Below are 22,717 nucleotides of genomic sequence, written 5' to 3'. Positions count from 1 at the left end.
GTCCCCAGTGGTTAGGCTGAGTGGCTTCCTTTCTTTTCTCCAGTCAACAAAGCATGGCCTCCTCACCTGTTTCTTTCTACTCTTTCATTTCTGTAATTCAATAGCTATTGTCAAGTCCTAAGCCAGAGGCATGTGAGCTGTGCTTGGAAATGTGCAGATGGACAAAGCTGTTTGGATATGTTCCCATTGCAGCAAGGCCCCAGGTGGACCCCTCTTTGAAAGAGTGCAGAGCTCTGCAAAGTGGCTTACCTGTGTTGCTGGGCACAAGCATGGGCACAAATTTTCTGCTTGCTACTTGGTCTYATGCAGCTATTTATCTGCATCAGAGGTGCTTCTGTTTCCCAGCATATCAGGAATGTGTTTGCTCTGGGTTCATAGTTCTCCTTGCATGAGCACAGATAGTGCAAAGTAAAAAAACTCAGACTTTACAGGGTTCTAGAAATCCATGGAAAAAAGGTTCAGTTCTAGACTCTTCTCCTTATGTTGGAATTAAGAAAAATAAGGCCAATGCAGGCAAGCAAACTGGATTGATTTTTTTTGCAGGCTTCTGCTACTCAAGTTTCAGTTTTCTTTAGTTGACTGGAGCTATCATTTCTCCTGGTAGGGGAAAAAAGCTGCTGATGAAGGTATAAGGCTTATTGCAGCTAAGCCAACATACTGAATGATAGAGCAGATTGATCAAGTTGATGTAATTGAATTTATATCTCCAATGCTGTAGAGATCAATTTGGAAGTAATCCTGATAATCAGAATGTGTTCAGTATCCAGAATGGGCATTTTGTCAGGAGACCTGTTAACCACCATAATAAATACTTAACAGATAAGGCTTGTTGAAAACAACTGCTGACACAAGCTCATTTAGACATGCTTGTGTGCATGTCCAGTGACCAGACTGGTATCCTGACAGGCTATTCCTTTTATTTCATGTGCTGGAATTACTGAACTGCATAAAACAGTTATTTGCTCTGCTGTAAACATTTTGCTGTCTTGGATTAGTCTTGTTCTTATGTTGGTATTAGCAGATGATAGGCAGCTAAATGATTACATTTGGGTAGCAGCATCTGCCATTAATATGTAGAAGTGCTGGCAGAGCCTGTAGTGCTCAAATCTTAGGAGGAAGAGAAATTCTGTAGTTGTTCTGTGGACACTGAATTTATTTGGAACYTTTCTAAGGTTGCTTACCTGCATAGGATCCAAGTGCCACGGTTGTGTTTTGAAGTGTGTTGAATAATCCTTAATTTTTACCCTAAATGGGGTAAGGGGAATGAAATAATCTTTCTCAGTTTGCCTGGGCACTATATTTYACAGGGTCTAATGCAGAGGGTAGGTATTGCCTCGTGTCCTGGGGGAGGCTAAAAACATGCAGGAAACTTAAATATCTTTTGGTCTGACRGGATTTTTTCTTTTACAGTGATTCTGATGGGCAACTCAGTGGGAAAGAAGGAAAAATGAACAACTTGATGCAGGTATTCCTATATACTTTAAAATATTTACATTGAAAGCACATTAATTTACATAGTAAGTTAAATACAGAGCAGTCTGGCTGCAATCTCTCAAGAATTAATCTCTTTTATCCAGATATTTCACATATATAAACCTTGTGGAAACAAAGGATTCCCTTCTGATAGATGCTAGTTAATAACTATGGATTTGTGTGAAATGCATAAAACTTTGCTGACAAGGCATTTCACTTGTTTTTTTCTAGAAAATTTAGATATGTAGCTGCAAATTTGTTCTTTYAAAATACTTCAAGTTAAAATTCAAATTACTCAAATTTCAGAAAATACTGAAAACTTGTTTGTTTAGCATAATCTGTGAATCGTAATATTTAAGATGACTTTCACAAGTAACCTCTTTTGTTGTTTTAATTTCTTTGCTTKCATTTTAAGTGAAAAATATTAGGATTTTATAATGTATGTTGTGGATTTTCTAATCTTTCTTCACAAAAAGATTGCATATTTATTTGAAAATGCATATTTCTGTTTACAAATGTATCTTTTTTCTATGGGTAAAGGCAGCGTCATAAAATAATTCTTGTTCTAGCCTTTCAACACTCATGTCCTTTTGTCTTCTTATTTGCATAGTAGAAAGTCCATCAATTATTTGTTTTTTCTCTCTTCACTTATGAACATGACTCCATAAAGCAAAACAAATGACAGAGCAGCTGAAGAATTTGAAGGTAGCCAACTGCTCATATATCATTTAAAGGTCAGGATCCAATTAGATATGCTAATTTATTGGCTAATATTCCAGTCTGACAAGGATGCAAGTTGCTCCTGTCATGTAACTGGTTTTTATGGAGTATGGGGACTCTATCTGAGGTTTCTTGTTATTGGTGCAGAACAGTCTGCAGTGAGCCAAGTCGTGCACAGTGGTGGCAGTTAGGACAAATGTGACAACAGTGAAGGGCTTTTGCCACAGCCTGTTTGTAACATGGTACTAATTTATTTCATGCTGTCAAACAGCTTTGATGGGCAAGAGCTGCATCCATGGTGAATGTCTAGCAATAGGAGGCTCAATGATGTGTTTAACGAAGTATTTGTTTTTCTACCTGTATGGAGGAAATGTGCTTGATAGTTCACAGATCTGTTGCATGTAGTTTGCCACTAGAAAAGGTATTTATTGTGAAGATGAAGATGTAAGAGCTGTTTTGAATGATTGTTAAATTGATGGCACATCCTTGGARGGAAATTAGTAGTGAGGCTGGATCAAGAAGGCTACTTCATATTAAAAACCACTGAGCAAGTGACTAGCTGATCTCCTTTGCGCATGAGGCTTCTGGTTTTGGTGCTAATTCAGTTGTCAAAACAGATCACAAAATGACACTGTAAAAGGTTAGTAGCCTTTTTCAGATGGACACTTTGTGATAGCAAGTGGATGAGGCTGACATGTTCCAAAGTAAATTGGGGAATCTTTAGGGGGAAAAAAAAATCCATAAATAAAGGACAGGCTCTATAACCTTTCTTCTATGGCATATCTATTGCAAAGGAACCTGCAGTGCTTTTTTATATGTCATTCTTTGGAGGCTTCTCTTTTTAGAGGTGCTCTTTGCTCTTATTGCCAAAAACAATAAATTTCTTCAAATAACCTTCTGTTCACCCCACTTTTTAACCACCCACTTTAGAAAGTTTTGGCATTTTATGAATTTATATAGACCATGCCAGGACAATAAGAACCTAATGTTCCTGGAACACTATTGGTTCTGACTGATTTTCTGTCTTGGCTGGTTGTGTAAGAACTGGATACCTTTTGAAAAATGATGTAAAATGAAAATGCTGAGGCATGAGTAACACTTCATATAATTTGCAGAAAGGCTGAATTAGTGTGACCATCAACTTGGCTTTATCCCAATTACGTAAAAATGACTGMAGTGATTTTTATCTGCTACCAAGCAGAGACCTCCACTCAGCATGAGAGAATCAAGAGCTACTTCTCCAGTTTTGAGGTTTCCCACTTTTCTTCCCTGTCATGACATTTAAATAGAGTACAGACATGACCATCTAACAGCTGTCTGTGGGCCTCCAGTTTAAATCGGATGCAATTGTATCACCAAATTTTTTCAGAGCCAGTTCATAAATACGAAGTTTGTTTTCCAAGTGTTTTGGTTGCATAAAAAGTCTATTCCATCAGCTCTTTTTCCAGTTACATTCACAGCAGTGTGCATCCCTTCATGCAAGTATTGGGCCCAGAACCTCAGCATCTTCAAATACAGAAATTGTAATGTATCTGTGTATATGAGGTCAGTGTGACAAGCAAATAGATTTTTTTTCCAAAAGAAAGCTTAAGACCTATGGAGTGGTGTAAATGTTTGCTTATCTAATGGCAATAAGGTAAATTAATAGTTCTACAAGGAAAATACTTTTATCTGTAATTGTGTAGTGATGTTTGTGGCTGGCACAGTTGAAGTGGGCAAGTTAGTGACTTATAAGATAAAGGTGCTTCTGTGGAAAAGGCAGGCTGATGATTGCTTTTCTGGGGAAAACCACTGCTTGTTAGTAACCAGTTTTTACCAAGAAACGGTGGAAAAACATCTTTCGATATAAAGGGCATGGTAGAGATTGTGCTAAGCTTTGGACAAAGATTTTTCTAAGAATTTAACTTTATTCTGTGTTACCTCCTGAAATAATATATTCATTTGCATATGCCTGCAGACTAACAGGCCTATATGTTTTTTTCTTGCTTTTTTCACTTTTGCTTTCCCCTTCATAGATAACCTTAATTAACTAGTTACCAACTTTAAGCAAAGGTCAGTGGACCCTGTGAAGTTAGGGAAATTAATCAGATTATCATTGATAATCAGCCCTTTTGAACACATTTATATCCTTCTCTGCCACATGTAYATATTTTTGTGTAAGCAAACAGGTGCTGAAAGGAATTTAAGGCAAAATGTTTACAGTTTGGCATCTATATTTTTTGAACTAGTGTTTTATTTTGGGGGGTACTGTGCTGTGAACTTGAGTGTCTCATGTTGCTGGGAGAAAATTCATCCTGTCAAGGTGCCAAATTCTTGTTTTTCATAGCCACATGAGAAAGTAAAGYAATTCTCTGATAATACAAGTATTCTGACTTAATTCGTGATGACAYGAGTTGCACAACTTTCATGTATTTCTTTACAAATACTGCGGCTGGCTTGATAGACACTGAAAGGGTTGTGTTAATGACTATTTTCAGCCAAATAAACYCTGCGACCCGATGGGAAACTATGTTGTCAGGTTTCCCAGATAGACAGGTTGTTCCATCAGAGACAGAATCTGAAGAATTGTCATGTAGAGAATCCTGAAAATGACTGATGACATAATTCTCCTTGATGAATCTTGTTATTTGTCCCTCMTAATGCAGCTACTCATAACGGCTGGGGTGTTTTTTGGCTGTTATCTTCCATCCTGAAAATGAAGGCATTAGCAGAATTAGAGTCTTAGCAGTAAATGAAGCCTAGGAAACACTTTGGAAAATAAGAACATTTCTTCATTAAATTTAAAAGCAAGTGCTTTCTTTTAAAAATAATAAAATAGGGGTTTTATACAACGAAGGGTTTGTTTGGGATTTAGTTTATTCTGTGGCCTTATTTTGGTCATTTAGGTTGAAACAGATTCACTGTCAGTATATGGACTCATGGATGAATCATCTAATAATTTCATTTTAAGAGCACAAAGAGTTCAATGTAATTGGGTAGAGAATCTGGGTAAACTTAGGRTTGAACAAAAGCAAACTGTCTAATCAAATGTAACCCAATTACAAAACTAAGTTTTACCCATACTTTCCTATTAATACTTAGAGGGGCACATTGAATTTGTCCCTTTAGCTTTTATAAATGCCATGCTGTCTTGTCTAATTTTAGGCAATATTTGGTTTACTTTTAGATGCTGGAATGACACTGGCTAAAAGTGCCCTTTGTCAGTGTAGTAGGTACCATTGTAACTCACTGTTCAATAGTGGAACAAATAAATGCATTAGTAACAAAAGCACAACTGGCCAAAAGTTGCATCATCGAGCATTATGAAAGTTTTAACCTAAAAACAGAGTCTAGTTTTTTGTCACTTCTATTGAATTAGGTTTATTTAACCATTCCTCAGCAGCACCTGAAGTGACCTTGTAAAACTATTACTTGATTCCCYAAAACTTATGCTGTTTTTCTTTGGAAAAACAAACAAAGAATTCAGCATCCATGTGGGTTCTTTCAGAGTAAGAGTATTTGAGTGCCTCCACCTTATGGTAATTCAGTAAGAAATTGGGAAGAAGGATGTGAGCAGTTGAGCATGGAAACATGAATGGGACAGAACAGAAACCTCACGAACCCTGCTCTCTCCAAACTTTGTGTACCTSAGATCGCTAATTTTGGTTTATAGACTGTGCTGTGCAGRGAAATAAAGGTCAAGCTTTTGGGGAGTGTGACATCTATTTTTAAACAGCACAGGTGGCACGGGCACCCTGGCTAGTGCTTTGCTCCCTGCATGAAAATGTGAGTCCTAGTTGGGTACAGTTCCAGTACTGCACTGACTTTGCTGGCCACTGTGCTGCACGTTCCTGCTAAGCTCTGCACACCAAATAGGAAAGTYGGTGACAGATTGGGAAGTGAGCTCCCTTGGGTCCAATGAGTGCAGTCACCTGCTGTCAGAAACACATGTTGTGTTTGTTTAGACGTGTTCTCCCAGAAACTAATCAAGCCCTGCTATTAAACAACTAGGTTATTACTTTACCCCTTTTCTGAAGCATATTACTAGGTAGTTATGGAATTCTAYTGGTTTCTGGTTCAATACCCTTTGCTAGAATCCAGTATAAATGGTGCAATTAAAGTGTGTGTTCTTGTGCCAGCATTCTGCCCTTCTGTTCAACTTCTGCTGCTTCCCTACTTCTGAGGGCATTAAGGGAGAGCAATTATACTCTTTCCACTAAACAAGGAGAAACTAAGCTCTTTTTAGGTTATATGTGCCCTGCTAATCTGTCTTGGACTCTGCATTGGCACATGTAAGTTGTGCCCAGCCTGGGAGCTATTTAGCTATRTTAACCTATGTCTAAGCTAATATGGTTTACTGAAATAAGCAGGTCTGTTGACCTGAAAGTGTCCCTTTGGATTCCCCCCCTCATTTTGTGGAATAATTGACAAACCTCGTGATTTGAATCCAGTGCAGAACAGGATGCCTTTTTGGAAATCCTTTGTAGGACACTTTGTACCTATGTATGGATGCACCAGCTCAGGAGGCAATGAGCTGCAGTCCAGAAGCCTAACTTCAAATGCAGCGTAAATAACTGGGAAAAGGTGTTGAAGCKATCTAAAAGATAAAAATGCCCCTTAAAGAAAGACAGTGCTTGGCAGAATGCAAACATTTTCTTTCTGCTTTCTGGAAACAGTAAAAAGCTAACTTCCTTTTTTTCCTCACTTTCCCCCTTTCCTTCCATTTCATCCAACATCAGTTCTATAGCATATATGATAACTGCTGTCCTTTAAAGCTACTTTATCAATAATGTCATATTCAATAAGCTTTATTTTGCAGCACTGGCTATATGTAATGTTCAGATAATATGTAATGCCCCTGTCCCAGTGATRAGTTGTTTGTTTTCCTTTAACCCTTTATAAGCTCATTGTATTCAAGAAGGTGTTGAATGTGAGATTTGCTTTGAGGACAGCAAAAGGACGCCCTGTACAGCTTGCTGGTGTATTTAAAGAGCACTTGATGCTCTCTGGGAGAGTACATAGTGCTTGTCAGTGATTAGCAGCATATAATGTTACAGGGAGATTTAACTGAAGGAAATTCTGCAGTAGGATGAAAATGCTTTTATCCACTTAATATGGGGAAACATTAATGTTAATTAAAACTTCTGTTTTAAAGGACAATCTGTTTCATTTGCTACAATTGCTTGGTGGTTGTGTTCAGGATGTGCACTAGAGCTGCAGAGCATCTCGAAGGTTTATTGGAGGCTTTTTCATGTCCTGTTCCATGCTTTCAAAGCAGTCTGCTACTTSAGTAGCCAGTGCATTTATGGTCTCTTCAAAAGCTGGTGAGACYGAGATGTCAGAGCTCGGTAGTGCTTTGATACCTGGAACTATTTTTAAGTGCAGTAATGGGGTACTACAGGGAACAAGAAAAAATGGTTTACAGGAAAAAGGTGGAAATAAAATAACAGGCGACATCAGAAGAGCTGCTTGAAACTTGCAGTCTCTTTATGTTTTTATTTAGTTGTGTTTTAGAGAGTTCAGTTATCCTCTCCTGTGTTCCCCTTACCCAGCCAGTAGTTTTTCATCCCAAATGCGTGTTAATTTGTCATATGGAGGCCCAGTAGGAATTCTCCTTGGATGGGAAAGATGACAGGGAATAATACATGAAACCAAGGGAGAGGACTGTTTTCTGTGGCAGTGGATTCTGTTAGCACGGRAGGTGTGAGATGATAGCTGTTATCCTGGGAAAACTGTTCCAAGGAGGGGGCAGGAAAATTTAAGCCCCCTCATAAAACCTGCTATTTTTTTCTGATGTATTCATTCTGTATTTGTAAAACAGTTTAATTGAAGAGCTCCTCAAATTTTGCAGGGTTCACCGCTATCAAACTCTGCCAGAAAATACAGCATTGAGCATTCTTTCATTTAGCACAGATGCACAGTGTCCCACCCAAGGTAAAATCAGAGCATGGGTTTTAGTTTACTATTGACATCTAATAACTCTAAAGTTATATTCAAATTCTCAACATCAACTTTATCTGGTAAATGACCACTGCAAAAAAGGCACAAGTTAAAATGATTCCTTTAACAGGTCAGAAGAGGTCAGCCTGAGACTAAGGGAGTTTGCAGACTTGCTTTGGGAGTTGTTGAAGCCCATATAGCCACAAYGTAGCTATGTCTAGAAAGTGAAATTTGCCCTCACCATGAAGTACTTATCTTGGATATCTCAGACAGAAATATTTAGCTTTAGAAACCAGTGTTCAGTGGTATTTATGAAGTACAATTATTAAAATATAAATGTGCTTTGGAGGCAAACCCTTAGTCTTTCTGCTGTGTCCTTGATGCTTTTGTTAATATGCCAGTGTGATGAATGGGATATCTGGTTTACAATTCACTTGGAACCAGTACCTTTCTGCCTGCCAGTTCACTTAGCCAAGAGCACATTGGTTTCCCTCAGACTGGCTTTCTGACCAGAAATGCCATTGGGTAACTCTTTTGCATGCTAAAACTGCAAGAAAAACAAGTCCTGCAGAAAGACTGACATGCTCTATACACTGTCTTCCTTTTTCAATTGAGTTGTTTTTTCTTTACTGTAAAATTCTTGAGATGCATGGATATGATGGAGTCATTTGAATGTCAGGAGCTAAAGRTGCTTTTAGTGAATATGAAACATGCAGGACCAGCATTTTACCTGGTGCATGTGAGCAAGTGTGCCAATACTGGCAGGTTCTAAATGCTTTCTTGCAGGATCATCTGTCAAGCCTTTTMCCACAGCAACTGCAGGTGTGTGAAATAAAGGATGGGATGAATTAGACCATAAAAGCATATGATCAGTGTGGCTCACCTGGAAAATGCTTAACATACACCCATAAATTGTGTTCCTATTGCACTACTAGCTCATGCAGTAGGCTCAAACAGAATCAACTTCACTAAAAGAATTAGAATGAATCAAGTTGATGTGATATAATCAGAATTTCTGCTGTTCATGTGTGTAAAACCATCCTGCTTAGCACTGAATTATCTGGTTGTGGGGGAAATATATGGAAAGACTTTTCTCTGCTGAGACATTACTGTTTATGTGAAGTCTTAAATTGTGCTGGCAGGGGCTAAAGGTCCTTTTCTATCAAATTTTAATTGCCTCTACTCAGAATATCATGTTAAAACAGACTGTTCTCTGAAAATGTGACAGGTTTAGTTTCCATTCCTTTGAACAAACCCAGAGTCTTAGTGTTTGTGAGGGCTGTCTTCTGAATGCCTCAGATATCTGTAATCTATTTGCTGATGTATTTCTGTTATTGAAGACATGGACAGAGAGCACAACTAAGTGCCTCATGCAAGCAAATACTTTGAGGGGAATCRCATGTTTCACTGAGTGGAGATTTTTGGAGACCAAACTGGGGGTGGGGGGGAATTGCGGCATGAGCACCAGAAATACCTATTTGCTTCAGGTTCTCAACTCCAAAGTGAAGACCTCTCAAAGCTCAATTTTTCTCAGAAAAAGTAGTTCTGGGCACTTTCCAAACTGTGTCTATGGTCCCACAACTAATACATATGTATCAGTGTAACAGCATATCCTACGAAGCATTGTTGACACTTCCTTCAAACATTACTTAAATGACAATGGTACCAAACCTCCTTTGAGAAATTTGGAAGAACTCCTAAGATTAATATTATTTGGATGTTTTGCCTATGCTGCAGAGAGGTCCTTGTGTATGTCGCTGTGGAAAAAATTATTCTACTTTCATATAATAATGACCAAAGAAATACAGGGGCTTTGCAGTGAGTCTTTCAGCACTAACAGCACTGAGGAGCTGGTTACTTTCTTTAAGCATCTGGTCCTGAACCTAAGACCTCACTACTAATAACTCTGTCTAAACTGCATTACAAGTTGTTCTGAACAAGGAGCATTTATCTTTAATGCAACTGAAAGAATAGACTATATCTACTTGCCAGGTAATGAAGCAGAAATGCTTCCAATCCAGTGTGGAGCTTGGGGTTCTGCTCTGCTGTGGAGGTAGCTTTGCCCAGAGCCATGCTCTGCAGCTGTGCAGGGGGTTGAGCTACAGCCTCTTGGTTGTGTTTTCTCCTTTCTAGTTTATCTGAGTGTGGAAAGCCAACAGGAGGGATTTTAAGGTCCATTATTTACTGTAAAATTGCAGGACGTGTTTATGCAAATTGATCTTTCTCAGCTGTTAGTCTGCAGCACAGTAGCTCCTGGAGGTCCAAGTGAGACTGGGGATTCTTGTGCCTGGCACTTGTAGGGATAAGACTGAGCCCTACTCTGAAGCTTGAAAATGAAAAGGGTGATGAGACAGGCTGGTAGAAAAAAAAATAATGGGCAGATGGAGCTTGACCATGATTAAAGGTGTCTGCCAGCAACATCTGGTAATTGCAGATTGGTCTGTTCATGGCCTTGACCCCTCCAGCTGTTTGTCTTGTGTTACTGTAAGAAATTACTTTGTGGTAGAGGGTTTGCAGAAGTGCAGTTGGGCTGTCTTTTTTTTTCTTTGCAACCATCAGGCTTATTAGCTTAACCAAAAAAGTGATTTAAGTGATGTGACCAGCCTTAACAACTGGTATACTCTTTCCTTTGTTGTTTTTTACAAGGATATCTTCCCYAGGCAGAACTTGTCTTCTCCAAAGAGAAGTCTTTTGTCTTTGGGGGGTCTTCTCCRAACCAGACTCTGCTGACTCTTTTAATATATTTCAGCAGAGAGCTGAAGTAGGTAGAATTAACATTTACCAATTATCATTTAACAGCTAACAATTTATCATGCTATTTCCTTAGTTTGCAAATGGCCGAAATAATAGGACTTGCTGACCTGTCCAAGTTGTGGGCATAGTCTTGGACTGGAAAGGGGTCCTGTGAAAATGCATTTTCAGAGTTCTTGAAATTAGTTTATAAATGGAAGGAGGTTGTAAAGCCACAAGCTTCTGATTGTACCACTTCAGGATTAGGCTAGAATATGGAATATAAGAATATTCCTATTTAAGCAGAAATAGGAATAACAAAGGCAAAAAAAGAATTTGCTGAACTTGGTTTGTAATGTTCTCTTTCTCTGTGCCAAGGGATTAACGTGTCCATTAATTTCATATTTTTTGCATATACTTTTGCTTCAATTTCATTCTTCTATCATATTTTGATAAAAGCCAGAGATTCCATGRTGTATTATGAATATGGATGTGTAGCCAGCAGCTATGTGGAAAAATCAATACATTCCCAGTTTGCTCCCAGGTGTTTCTGCTAACTGGGAGGGCAGGAGTCTGCTGCCAGGGCTGTATTGCACTGACTGCCGAGTAAAAGGGGTCAGGGTACAATGGCTAAAGAACTACTTCAAGCTTAAGAAAAAATTGTGTTCATTGGGATTATATATTATGTAAATTAAAGATGAATCAAAATGAGGAARATGTCAGGAAAACAAGAAATAACTCTTCAGGGAAAAAATTGCCAATTGATAATARTTTTTATGCCCCTTAAATCTGTGTAAATGAAGTTTGAGACAGATCAGTGTGAAATCACCTACACAGAAATGATACTCATTGCTTAGCTACTACTGAGTTGTCTAATGGAAAACATGTGAAATGTATTTGCTGAAGGAGCAATGTGATAGCTAAAATAGTGCAATGCGAGACAGGGATATAGGAATGAAAAAGCTTAATGCTGCAAAGATAAGTGACYGTACATGTTGTAATATTGAAATTGTAGATTTTATTTTGGACAGGATGAGTTGCAAGATTTCACTTAAAACTCCCAGGAAAAGACTGAATAGCTGAATCTGAAAGCCACCAGGCTGAGAAGGTCTAGAACTCCCCTCTGCTGCAGGCTGTCACACTTTGCAATCCTGTCAGTTAATTAGCAGGCTGCAATTAAATGTTGGCTAAGAGAATTCAGAGACAGTTGCAGTAGCAAGCTGCCCAGGATGATATCATTGCTCTCTGTGATGCTTTGGGTTATGGTGTATCAGCAGGGCAGGTTTATAAAGCCTGAGCTTAATAGGTATGGGGGGAAAAAAAATACTATAATTCTTGTACTGCTCTTTAGAAATGAGTTGGAGCCAGATGTAGATGTAGTCAAGGGGCTGCCATCAGCTCTGGATATCAAAGCTCTTGCTGAAGTCTCTGAGTGCACAAGATGATCAACTTGTGCTCATAACACTTTGTTCCAATCTCCTTATCTTATGTATGTGTTCATAATTATCTAAGGAAACAATATTGAAAATGGGAGGTAAATTCTCAGTTTTCTGCTTCAAATAATAAAATCTTTTCTAGAGTTATGTACTATTACATGTCTAAATTCAGCCTGGTCTACCATGTATTACAGCAGTAAATTAGTCTCAACTCTGTAAAATAATTGCTTTACATTGAAGTCCTGCTCCAGTGAGATGCTGCTGAACTGGAGTATCAATACCCTTGAGAGTATACATTGACAATTAAGATCATATATTGACAACTCCTGTTAACCTTTAAATTTGTCCTAAATAGATTTTCAGCTTCAAGAAGTCTTTATGGCTCAGATGAGATCTTAATTAACTCCATTTGAATAGAAGAAGTGTTAATTGTGTACTTGATGTATGGATCCATTTCTTTTGTTTTGGCCAAATCTTAAGGGCTTTGGGCATGACAAAACAAGTCTGGAGGTTTTTGAATGGGCAGATGGGTATTGTACCAGCATGAGGGCTATAATCTGTGGAGAATATAATATGACTAAAGCTTTGTGCTTATGCTGCAGCAAATAGGGCCAGAATGTAGCCAGGTTACTGAAATGGATAGAGCTGTGGAGATTTTTGCTCCTCACCCCTTAATGCTTAATCCCTCTTTGCTGCAGTCTCTCATCCCCAGCAGGTTGCACAGCATCTTTACAAGTGCAGGTAATTCATGGCTCACTTGGCATTTAAGATTTCAGYTAATGACTTGGTTCTGACATTGCCTTCTTGCTGTGCTTAGTTTTGAGTGTCCTGATGTGTTCCTTCCCTGAGCTTTGAGTAAAATAGTGCCAATGAGAAATAAAGCTTCAGAAAGGGAGAACACACTCTGAGAAATCTATCCTGCAGTTTTTACCTGTCAGCAGTGCTTAAGAGCAGCTTCAGCAGACTGATTTATGGAGTGGGCAGTGTTTTGGAAAGCTTGCTCTGTCATTTCAAACTATTGGCTCGGAGTCCATCCAAAGGAATAAAAATAGTGGGATTTGGCCTATTGTATTTTAACCTTTATTGTCTTAATATCAGTCTGTTCTTGTGTTGCACAGTTACACAGGGAGATTGTGAAGTGAAAAAGTCATTGTCAATAGCAATATATTAAATATATTTCCTTTAGTCAATCTTATGAGGCCTTTCTTGTTTTTTTTCCCAGAGGCACCAAAAGGCAAGAGAAATCTGTTACCAGAGATCCTTCTGTGGTCATCCTTTCTCATGAGATTTACTGTTGCTGCCACACAATGTTTAGACCCAGGACCATAATAACTGAGGCTCCAAGAAGGCTTTAAAACTGATTCTAAGCTCATCTACCTGCTGCAACATGCCTAGGAGAGTGTTTGCTAGTGCTGAATGGGGCTGGGGAGGCAGAGCACTGTAGTTTCATTTTTTGTTTTCCCTTTGCAGCAAAAGGAAAACAATTTGCAGTTGTTTTCAGGTCCGGCACTAGTGTTTGAAGTCCCAGCAACTGATGGAAAGTGGAGCTCTGAGTTACAGTAGGAAAAGGATGGGCTCTGCCAAGCAGATGCCTGCAGAACTGTCCTTAAATGTCTGAGCTGCTGGTGCCTGGCCAAGGTCAGAGGGAGCAGAGGTTGGGCCAAAGGGTAAATTCCAGCTGTTCTGCTCAGAGTGGTGGTTTAGGAATGTGATGGGCAGAGGGATCCAAATCTGACCAGAGCCTGCAGGGGTTTTCTAATACCCAGTCACTTTGCCCTCTCATTTTGCAATCCAAAGAGGTTAGGAAAAGTAGAGAATCTCTGCCTGCATTTCTTTGCTATTCAGAGAGCGTGGCCAGTGCCAGTGTGTGCTCACTTATGTATAGCTGCTTTAAATTGCCTGTATGTTCTTGTATAGCRCAGTTTAGTGTCCTTTAGAGATCTACATGTTAACAACCCTGCCAACATTCCTGCTTTGATACTACTTCATGACTCAAAATATAGCTTAGTAAATCCTTAAAGCTGAGGATGGACTAAACAGTGTTTTAAAATAACTGTTTCCACTTATATTCTGAAAATGGAGTGTTAAAATGGAGAGAACAAAGTTAAGAAATTATCTGGAGACAGGACAAAATGGCTTGRCACTATTTAGCTTATGGAAAGGGTTGAGTGCAATTTGAATGTACTCTTTCCATGAGACAAAATTTTGGTCCTTAAAGGCTTTTTTTAATCTGTTAGAGCATACAGCATTTCACTGGAGGATGAAGCCATACAAATTGAAATTAGAGCCTGGGTACATTTTTAATGCAATTGATTGATTATATTCTGGAACAAATTACCAAGGGCAGTGCAGATATTCAAAGGTTGAGGATCTATTAGCTCAGGAGTAGAATGTATATTAGCCAAGCACTAACCTAGGTTTAGTCAAATCGAGAGTATTTAGTACAGTATCTGACTGAAATTAACTGTCTTCTGATACTCAGAAGATCAAATTAAATATTTTTAATGCACTCTTCTGAATATAAATTCTATGACTATAACCAAGCAAACATCACCTGAGCCAGGGCTGGAAGGACAGGTACTTTCCCTCCCTGTTCCTCCTTTAAGTTCTCTGCCTGTTTTATGCATGGTTTTTTGTAATATTCACACATAATGTGCATGTAAATACACAAAGCAAGTGGCATAAATTTTCCTTTGCTTCCCACATTTAATGTATTTCGTTGACAAAGAACATGAGTGCATTGAAGTCATTATTCAGAAGGTGAAAGAAATTCAGAGAAACATCAGGATTTAGCCTGAGCAGTAACAATCTCCTAGGAATTGCATATTCATCCCTCTGCATAGCTGTGATAAGTAGAATATTTCTATGATATGGACATTTATTGACATGTTTCAGTAAAGAAGTAACACTCAGAATTTCTTGAAAAATGAACAATAATAATTAGGGTTTTTGATAGATAATGTCTAGTCTAACTTTCCTAAAAACCTGAGTGACAAAGGATTATGGAGCCTTTWTCAGGGTTATCTGTGGATTCTCTTCCTCAACTGGTACTGAGTAAAACTTATTACAGTATCTTTTTGACTAATGCAACATGTGAATTATTAGGTGGCATTTGAGGGTAGGTAATTGCCTTAATGACCCTTTTTTGTTGGACCATATTTCCTGAAAACAATTTAATGTTAACTTGCAACTGAAGATCTCAATACAGAAGCATTTCAGGGTGAGCTGAACTTTTCTCCTCTTTTTCCCTAAATGGCAGAGTTCATAGTCATAATCCTCTTCTCTTCTCTGCTCTGGCATCAAAATGAAAAGCCCAATGATTTTCTTTTGCACTAAGAGCAAGTTTAATGTGCTCTGATGTCATATACTGAAAGTGTGCTGCTGTGGATGAGATCCTGTCTGCAAAACACTCTATGTAAGGGGCAGGTTGTGTATGCACTAAGGGTGTAATACTTGCAGAGGGGARAAGGCAGTCAAGCCTTGGCAAAGAAAGGACTTTAAACTGGCTTGCAAGCAGWGCAAGTCCCTCTCCCATTGAGCCCAGCAGCCACTTGTGCCTGACCAGCAGAAAAGTGTCAATCTTGTTAAATAAAAAACCTTYGGTATGGAAGGCAGGGAGGCTGCTCTGTGCAACTGGGGCATAGCCCTTGCTGTAACTGAATTTTGTTGATTTGTCAGGGCTGCTGTGCTTGAGCATCCAACTGTGCCTGCTGTTACAGTGTAGTGAAGTATTCCAGCTCCCAAACAGGCACCTAGTGCAAGCCTTTCCCATCCTGCCTGCTTTTTCCCCTTCTATATGTTTTTTTACTGCTCCTGAAGATTTTAGTGAAGAACCCAAACACTGCTTTTTCTTGGCTGCTCTCGGTGTGCTTGGCCCTGCTCCAGTCTGACAGCGAGGGTTGACCATGTTCACTCACAGGTGAGGCTGGGATCTGCRTGTGCTTCAGGGGCAGCTTTCAAAATCACTTTTCTGTTTGAAGAATACCAGGGCACCAACATATTTCTAATGCTGACTTTCTTTAAATAAGTGTGCCAAAAAACAAATCCAGTAGACCAGCTTTCCGTAGTCACTGCTGCTTTGTGTTATATTTTAAGAAGGTGTAATTACACAGCAGTTCTTTACTTCCATTTTTTTCCTTGTAAATCATTTTGAATTAATCTTTATCAGAAAAGCTGGGCATATTAATGAACAGGAACTTGCGAAGCTTGTRGAGGGACTTTTATTTCTTGGAACCATATAATGTGCAGGGAAATGCGTTTTTATTAAAAAGGAAGATGGGAAGTTCCAGAGGATCCAGAAAGCTGGAAGCCCCAGATGTCAGTAAACAGATGCTCTGCATCAGTCAGCTACTGGCAGGTCAAGGACATAATCCTTTATCAGTGATTTAAATTTCCTATGGGCCCCTGGCTGGCCACAAATGTCAGCTCAAATGGCTTGTTTTCAGTGACTCTTTTCACACTGTTTGTGTCTCAATCTGGCCTCATCCTGCTTTTTAAAACGAGCACGAGGTAATAACTTTGGAGGCTGCTGTGGCTTTGCACCCTCAGCCAGCAGAGGTCATTCCGCATTCCAGGCTGGGCTTTGCTGGAGCTGGGATTGCAGGCGTTTGTCTCTGGGGGCAATCACAGCTTTCACTTGTCTCTTTGATTGGGAGAGCAAAGCAGCAGCCAGAACACCTCAATTTTTCTCTTCCATCTATATTTCTCTGAAGTATTTTGTGTGCCTGCACTTTTTCTTTGTGCCTTTTATCTTCATTTTGATTTTTACCTAGAAGTCTGTAGAAGTGAAACTGGTTTCTCCTCTGCAGATATGAATTTAAATTCCAGGTAAAGCAAAATGTTGTATATGAAATACAGAATGTTGTATAATCTAAGGCTGTATTTTSTGTTTTATGCAGGCAGGTGTTTTTACTATTTTCTTTACTATATCTTCTTACTATTTTCTTGGGGTCAGTGTTAGTTTGTCAGGTTAGATTGTGAGGTCCCAAAGAAACAGGAGCTGCTGTAAGCATAAAAGGTAGGAAAAACCCCTATGCGCCTTTCCTGGCTCCTGCATTTTCAGCCTGCCCAACTTACTCAATTCTGTCTGAAAACAACAAATTTGGAGTTCGAGTAAAGCTAAAGCACAGATGTCTTCCTTGTTCCTTTCTGCTGGTAGGGTTATTTGTCTTTCCTTGACAAGCTTTAGCATGACTGGCACTCACTTGTGATAACCAGGCTATTTACCACCCTGTTTAGTGCTGGAAATCCGGTGAAATGTAGGTTTCTAATGAGTGGGATTCCTGCACTTCCTGGGGTTGATTTGGCAGGAAGCACCATCACTTACTGCTACTTTGACTTTGTGTGAGCTGGAATATGAAAGTGCAAACTTTATGACTTCAGGATTAATAAACCAACTTTATATTATTACCCTGTTGTGTGCTGTAATCTCACCCACTGTAATCACATTCTTGGATTGCGAGGCAATTACTGGTATGTCAGGCTCTTCATAGTGGAAATGCTGTTGCAGTTTTTCCTTTTAACTCTAGCCCTAATGCAAGAAGCAGATGAAAGAGCATCTCAGTCTTTCTAGCTATTGCTCTAAAGAACTGTGGTTTACAGAATGCAATTTATCTTTTGTTTATGTTAATACTTAAGAGCAGAAGTTAACAGGTGGAGTTATTCTTGTTTTTACTTCACTGGTGTAAATCATTTTATCACATGCTTAGGCCTCTCAAGTGTTTTTTTCCAGACAAAAAACAGCATGTGGTYGCGGGTGGGGCAAATTACTATCCAAATTGTCTGTTCTCATTCTAGCCTTGTGATAGAAAATAGATATTGAGATAATAGGTGGAAAAACTCTATCATATTGCCATGTCTGGCTGTAGAAAGGTGGTCCTGAAGTCAGGTGGATCACAGGTCCCACCAGGAGATGATCTTTGTCCTTACCAGGCAAAACTGTCTTGCCCTCAAACTCTTGAAGCTTTTCTCAATGTCTTGAAACYTTTTATAAACATTTTACCTTTTAGATCTAGTTCTCAGCATGAGGCTTGACTGCCTGTTACATGCAAGGCTGACATAATAGGTGATAAGTTCACATCGCACTCCTTCCTGCTTTGTCTTGTAATTTAGTTTTACAGTTATCCCTCCAAGTGTCAGTTACCGGAATGCTGCACAGCAGGGGATGTCCCAAGGGTCTCAATAACTTCACAGAGTTAAAGAGAACATAATAAATTGCATCTGAAAATGTCCACTTGGGGAATCATAATGATACTATGAATGTCAGTAGGAGGAAAAATCTGTGYTGTGATGAGAGAAGCAGCAGTTGGCAGCAAAACCCTTCTGAGCTGGGGAAATCTGGATAGGAGACACTTCGTAACCGTGTGCTGCCTTCTACGGATAGGGTTCCCAGAACATCCTGAGCTGCCTTGGACTCTCTGCCAGGACAACTGCTGTGTGCGTGGGCCAGCCTTGCCTCCTGCCCTGCAAAGTGGGGCTGCGATGCAGAGGGCACCTCCCAGCCCGGGGTTTGGAGCAGGAGGGACTGAGCAGGCTGCTCAATAGGCTTACCTGAGACCTTTGATTGCAGCTCTGAACACTTTGTGTGGGTATCTGCAGACACATGCAGGCAAGTTCACCAGTGCATGACTCTGTGAGAAGACATCCTATTTTCTTGCACTTAATTTACCTGGGGTGGTAATTTATCCTTTGGTAGCCTGAGAAATCTGTTACTTGAGTCATGAACCAAGTGATAACCAGCAGCAACAGGACTTATCTTCAGYTGCTGGGAGCTGTTCAGCTTTGTGGAAATTGGCAGGGTGAGACAGGCTGATTTATATAATACAAGGAGCTGTTTGTAAATTTTAAGAGCATCTCTTCAAATAAAAACAAGATCATTTTTCCCCACTTGATGCAAATGATAGCAACATTTTCTGCAATTGTCACAGGGATTGAAAACTCATGCCTCTCTGTAGAAATCTTCCCGTAAGTGATACAGTTCTCTTGAATTATTTTTCCCCTATTTAAATAACCAAACTTTGCTCTTGAGGCAACCTGCTGAGTAAGTGCTGTTATAGCATAGTGTGCTGGCAACTTGTATGTGCAGAGATAGTCTTACAATAAATAAAGCTGATGAATTTGGCCTTCTGTCTCTACTAACACCTTTGCATTTGGAAACAGAGCTGTTTAGCTTCATAAGGGTGACAACTAGTATATGTTCTGGCCTTAAATTCCAGGCTGATTATATATAATTGCAATTACCAGAGGATTGAGTAACCTTTTGTTTTAGCAACATTGCTATTAACACTAACTGCTCATTGAATTCCTATGGAAACTCTGAAGACATCCATGTTCACTCTATAGTGATTCATTAGCATTTGTGTTACTGCTACTGCCAACAATGCAAGGGGAAAAGCTGCTTTATTCTTTCTGTTTAATAGCCACTTTTAATACACTAGAAGAGGTGTGAAGTGCTAGATGGAGAATCATTTAAAACACCACAGTCCAGTGCTCATGTCACTGTTCACCTTCAAGTGTACAAAGCAGGAAAGCAGAAGTTTGTGATAACTGGTGCACAATTTCATATTGCTTTGATTTACTGTATACTAGCTGGAGTACATATAGAATATGGTGTAGTTGCTGTTGGAAAAGAGGAAAGATTCTTCTGAAAGCAGAAGCTAGTTTGCTGTGCTGATGCCCTGAGCCAGAGACTGAGGTTGTCTGCAGACAGTGCCATGGAAGAGCCAGTGTTGAAAAAACCCTTTTGAGTGTAAAAGGATAAATGATAGGATAAATAGAGGCTGTGTGAACAGGGCCTCCAGCATTCTAGAAGAGAATAGTGATTTCTGATAAAATCAGTAGCTCCTATTAATGATATTGAAGTAAAAACTGAGGAACATTATGTAGGAGTCACAACTTTGCCTCCTACTTGAATTATCGGAGGCTGTTTCTAAATCCCCTAACCTGCTTTGACAACCCCTACCAACCTGCCAAGCAGCATTCTCTTGGTACAATACATCTGCTTACTCATAACCCCATTAGTAAACGTGCAAATAAAAAATAGCATTTTTTAATATTCTGCACAGCAACCACTGATATGGATGAAGTGAACTTACTCTGACAATTAATATAATTACTTGGCTTGCCTCAGTCCCTTCTCTACTTCCAACTCTTATTCAGCCCTTGATGGTATCAAATAATTTCCTGAATGAAGCAGCAGTTCTGCCTCAATAAAATATTTATGATTCTGTCAAGTGTTTCCTGATCTCTGCTTTCAGCTTGCTTTTGTTTTATTTATTTATTTGTTTATTGGGATTCATGTTTCTTCGTAGCTCTGGGATGAAGAAACAAAACCCTAGTTGTTACGTGAGTGATGTGAATTAGCTAGCTGAGAATAGTCAAATAGCTGTTTCTGTCCTTTTAAACTCTTGAGGAAAATACTCATTTGAAGATGCAGGTTGTCACTCATTCATTTTCCTACAGAATGAGCCCCTGGTTAAGCAGTGTGACTTTCATAAAGCTGTTAATTTATCCCAGACATAAAATCTCAGTCCTGTTAGGTTCTTATTTTTTATGCTTTGCCGACATACTTACTTTTTATTACCAGACTACAGGTGATTTTTCTCTCCTCTCCATTCTTCTCTCCAGATAAAATTAAATTTTAACTGGGAATTGTATCATGTCTCAAGATTTTTTTCAGCCACCCATAAGTCCAAGGATGAACTGTAGTAACTCAGGATATAAATTTAAGCTTGACAGCTAAGACTGCCAGAAGGGTTTCTTCTGTTTTTATTATTATTAATTTAATGGCAAGCTTATGACCAGCTAACTGGCATTGACAACTTCTGTTGTTGTTTATGCGGATTTAAATGGAATTGACCCTCTGTAGATATTTTCTTAATACTTCTTTTATAGGTGATGCCAGACAAGGTGACTAAATCTAATACACTATAAAAGTTAAAATGGAAAATGAGGATCTGTTGGCAGAGTTTGTTATTGACCTGTCTGAAAAGAACTCCAAGTAGGAAGCAGTTCTTGCACTACCCTATTTGCAGAGCCTGGGTATTTCTTTTCAGATGGTTTCTTGGTTTGAAATACAATTTTTTCCTCTGACCAAATGTACATTAAAGTTGTTTTTAACTAGTTTGATAAAGCACTGCAGGCTATCTCATCAAATGCTCTGTAAGGATTTAAAAAATCGAGCTTGGTACCATTATCACAGTAGTCATTACTCCCCAGTTAGAGAAGATTAAAAGATCCATGGTATAGATTCTCCTGTCAGGAGCAAATATTTTCCTTTATTTTGGGGGTCTTCAGGAATTGGGCTGATTAGACTAAACTAGACTAGAAAAAATACTTTTAAAACTAGTTAATATTGTACTTTTGAGAGTGCTGAATAATATGTTGCTGGTGGGTTGGTTGCACATGCTCCTGAAAAGCRTTTAGGAGCAGGCTGGGCTGCAGGTCGGGTGTTCTGGCCTGATACTTGCACTCTAATTTGGTAGTTCATCGCAAGGCTTAACCTGCTTTTGTACAGGATTGTGAGATTTATGGCCAGGAATAACTGTGCTGCTTTTATCATAAGGACACAGCTCATAACAAGGGCCTTATATGGAAACAAGTGGAACCTCTTCCAAGATTTCTACGGATTAATACTATGCTTACTAGCAGTTTTGCTGGCGCGGTAGAATTGCCCAAGTACTCACTGCTTGGGGACATGTCCACCCTTGCTAARTTCAGTCCATTGTGGATCCAGTTGTATATCCGTCCAGACATCCATGATTATTTGGAGGGTCTGGCAGCTTCTCTGAGTTTCTCAGGCTTGCTTCCCTTCTGTCAGTTGGGAACAGCCTGATATTTCTCCCTTTTGCAGCTTATTCAGATCATAGACTTGTTCTTGCCCCTACCTTTGATTCAGGTGTGAAAAGAAACCTCTTCTGTCTTTAGAGTCTGGCCCCTGGGAGCCTGGCTTTCTTTTATATACGTAGCACACTGGCTACTTCATCCACAATGTATGAGCACAGCAGAAATAAAAGGCACAAAAGGCATGAACTAAACACTATTGCAGCCGTGTGGTGCTGCTACCCACTTACCTTTCATCTTTCCTGGAAGTGAAAACAAAATAATACCCCTCTCCTTACTCTGAATCTACAGAAGCAGCAAGGCAATTTGAAATGTAATTTTTGTAATTTGCTCCYTATGTAACTTGTTCCAATGTTGCTGATCACAACCGATCCAGCACTGGATAGTTCCCAAGAATGGCTCCCTAAGAGGGAGGCTCAACTGCTAAGCCRAAGGGGATGGGGCATATCTCAAATAATTAAGCCCACAAGCCTATAGTGAGTTTCACTGTAATTTCACTTGTTTCTGAAGTTTAGATGAGGCTGGAAAGGCTCAGGAAGAAGGCAAATGGCACAAGATGAGGATAAGCCCAGCCCTAGAGCCTTTCTCACCAGTTTGGG

At 39.3% G+C, this 22,717-nt stretch overlaps 1 long non-coding RNA gene across 1 annotated transcript in view; it reads left to right on the top strand.

The window, feature by feature from the left end:
• LOC112953718 overlaps window positions 1-14,425 on the top strand; it is a 15,441-nt gene extending 1,016 nt beyond the window's left edge. The window contains exons 2-3 of the long non-coding RNA XR_003250609.1: window positions 1,411-1,465; window positions 13,501-14,425. This is a non-coding gene — a long non-coding RNA (uncharacterized LOC112953718). The remainder of the gene's footprint in view (window positions 1-1,410; window positions 1,466-13,500) is intronic.
• The last annotated feature ends 8,292 nt before the right edge of the window (window positions 14,426-22,717 follow it).

This window comes from Nothoprocta perdicaria, unplaced genomic scaffold (assembly GCF_003342845.1).
Source record: "Nothoprocta perdicaria isolate Ctin4 unplaced genomic scaffold, notPer1 scaffold_46, whole genome shotgun sequence".
NCBI classification, from domain to species: Eukaryota; Metazoa; Chordata; class Aves; order Tinamiformes; family Tinamidae; genus Nothoprocta; species Nothoprocta perdicaria.
This window is presented reverse-complemented; position numbering and strand designations above follow the sequence as displayed.